Source organism: Urocampus carinirostris, chromosome 8 (genome assembly GCF_059441175.1).
Source record: "Urocampus carinirostris isolate Australia breed hairy pipefish chromosome 8, RoL_Ucar_1.0, whole genome shotgun sequence".
Lineage (NCBI taxonomy): Eukaryota > Metazoa > Chordata > Actinopteri > Syngnathiformes > Syngnathidae > Urocampus > Urocampus carinirostris.
The window spans coordinates 36,597,859-36,600,240 of NC_142356.1; positions in this window are offsets into that span (position 1 = coordinate 36,597,859).

Here is a 2,382-nt window from a genome sequence, read left to right on the forward strand (position 1 = left end):
ATGGTGTCTTTAAGGTGGCACAGTGGTTGACAAGTTCCGTCAGCCTCATAGTTCAGAGGTCGTATTTTCAATGCCATCCTCCCTGTGTGGGGTTTGCATGTTCTTCCCTGTGCCTGAGTGGGTTTGCTCCGGGAACCCTATTTTTTCACCCACATTGACAGGTCCAAAATAGTCCCTAGAAGTGAGTGTGTGCCCTGATTGGCTGGCAACCAGTCCCCACAACCCAAAGTCACCTAGGACGGGGTCAATCACTCTTGCAATCCTATAAAGGATAAGTAGCTGGAAAATGAATGAATGGTGCCTTTATCCAATTAAGTTTACCTCAAGATCAGGAAAGCTGAGCACCACAAGCTCGCAGCAGGCATTGACGTCATCGCCTTTGATGAAGGAGAGGTCCAAACCCGCAACTCTTTCCAACCCCGTGAAAGCCGTCCTCTTCTGCCAGTCTTCCGTGTCCTCCTCTACCACCTGCTTTCTGAGAATGGTCTGCTCACTGCACACAAGACACAATATTATACATCAATCAGTTCTTTTGAGCAGGAGGAGCGGTAAGCCCTTGCGAATGAAGCATGGACGGAGATCGGAACAAGTCGGGCAGCCGGGACGGGAGAACGGAGCGTGGTCGGAGATCGGAACAAGTCGGGTAGCCTGGATGAGTGGGAATCCAGGGATCAGGGATCGATACAGGAAACGGAATCAGACAGGATATGGGTAGCTGGGACTGGAGAACAGAGCTTGGATCGAGGATCGATACAGTAAACAGAATCAGGCAGGAAACGGGTAGATTTAGACCCCTATCCTGCAGTGCACTCATAACACCATCCATCCACGTCAATTCCGGCCTTCCTCTTGGTCTCCTTCCATTGACTTCTGCTGTGTAGATCCTCTTCAACATTCGCTCCTCATCCATCCTCTCCATGTGTCCAAACCAACCGAGTACTCTCTTATCCACACGCTTGCTCAGTTCTACGACTACTCCAGTTCTTTCTCTCACAATTTCATTTCTCAATCTATCCAATCTTGTCACTCCTAACGTACTCCTCAAACACTTCATCTCAAAAACATTTAATTTCCTTCTCAAATCTGCATTCAGGCTCCAAGTCTCTGCACCATACAACCCAATTGGCACGATCACACTTTCATACGTCCCCTCTTAACATCCATACTCATACTCTTGTTGCTCATCACTCCTCAGAGCACCCAAAACCTTGCTTCCCTTGATTGACTCTGTGCAAATCCTCACACTCCATTCCACCAACTGCAGCCACATCACAACCCAAGTACCTAAAGCTTTCAACTCACTTGCGTGAACACTTCATCATCTTACTCTTTCCAACATTCACACATAACTTACACATACTCTTCCAAACTTCGTTACCAACCTTCTCAATGTTTCCTCATAAGGAAAACCTGGTGGATTAATGATTAATGTGGTAAGGTGAGGTTGAAGTGGGGTGTAGAGGTATGGATGTTCATAAGTGCATATGGACCTGGTTCAGAAAGAAGCGCTGAGGAGAGAGGCAGACATGGGGACTTGAGACTTAGTGACTTGGACTCGAGTCGACTCGAGTCGCTGTTTTTATGACTTGTGACTTGACTTGGACTTGGCAATCTAAGACTCGGGACTTGACTTGTGACTTGACTTGCCCAAGAAAAAAATACTTGGGACTTACTTGGGACTTGAAGGTGAAGACTTGAGACTTACTTGAGACTTGCACATGTGTGACTTGGTCCCATGTCTGGAGAGAGGAGTTCTGGAAGGACTTGTCCGAATGTGTGGCAAGTGCGAAATAAGGGTGGCAAGAGGTAATACTAGGTGACCTGAATGCTAGAGTGGGTGATGGAATGGTTCAAAATGTGATTGGTAGATATGGAGTACCAGGAAGAAATGAGAGTGGGAAGAAATTGATTGAGTTATGTGAGGAAAATTAGTTGGTGATTGGAAATACATTGTTTAAAAAGAGGGACGTGAATAAGTATAACCTTTGTCCGAGTGGATGGTGGTAAGCTGGTGGACAGAGCACTAATGGATTATGTAGTGGTTAGGAAAGGGATGTTAAATAGATTGCTGGATGTGCATGTTTACAGAGGTGAAATGAGTGGTATGTCTGATCATTTTTATGTGGAAGGAAAACTGAGAATAGATGGATTGTGGAGGGCTAGTTATAATATTTTTACAAAATTTGTTCGCACCTTGTTTTGAAACCATTATTTACACAAAAAAAGACAGTCAAGACGAGCCTCAACACTCCTACGCAACTGCGGGAGGGAGACACATTTTAAGTGGTATATTTATATTGATATGGGACCCAGGCTCTGGCATTATTATTATTTCATAGATTTTATCAAATACACAAACGTCACTCAGTGAAACCAAATGTG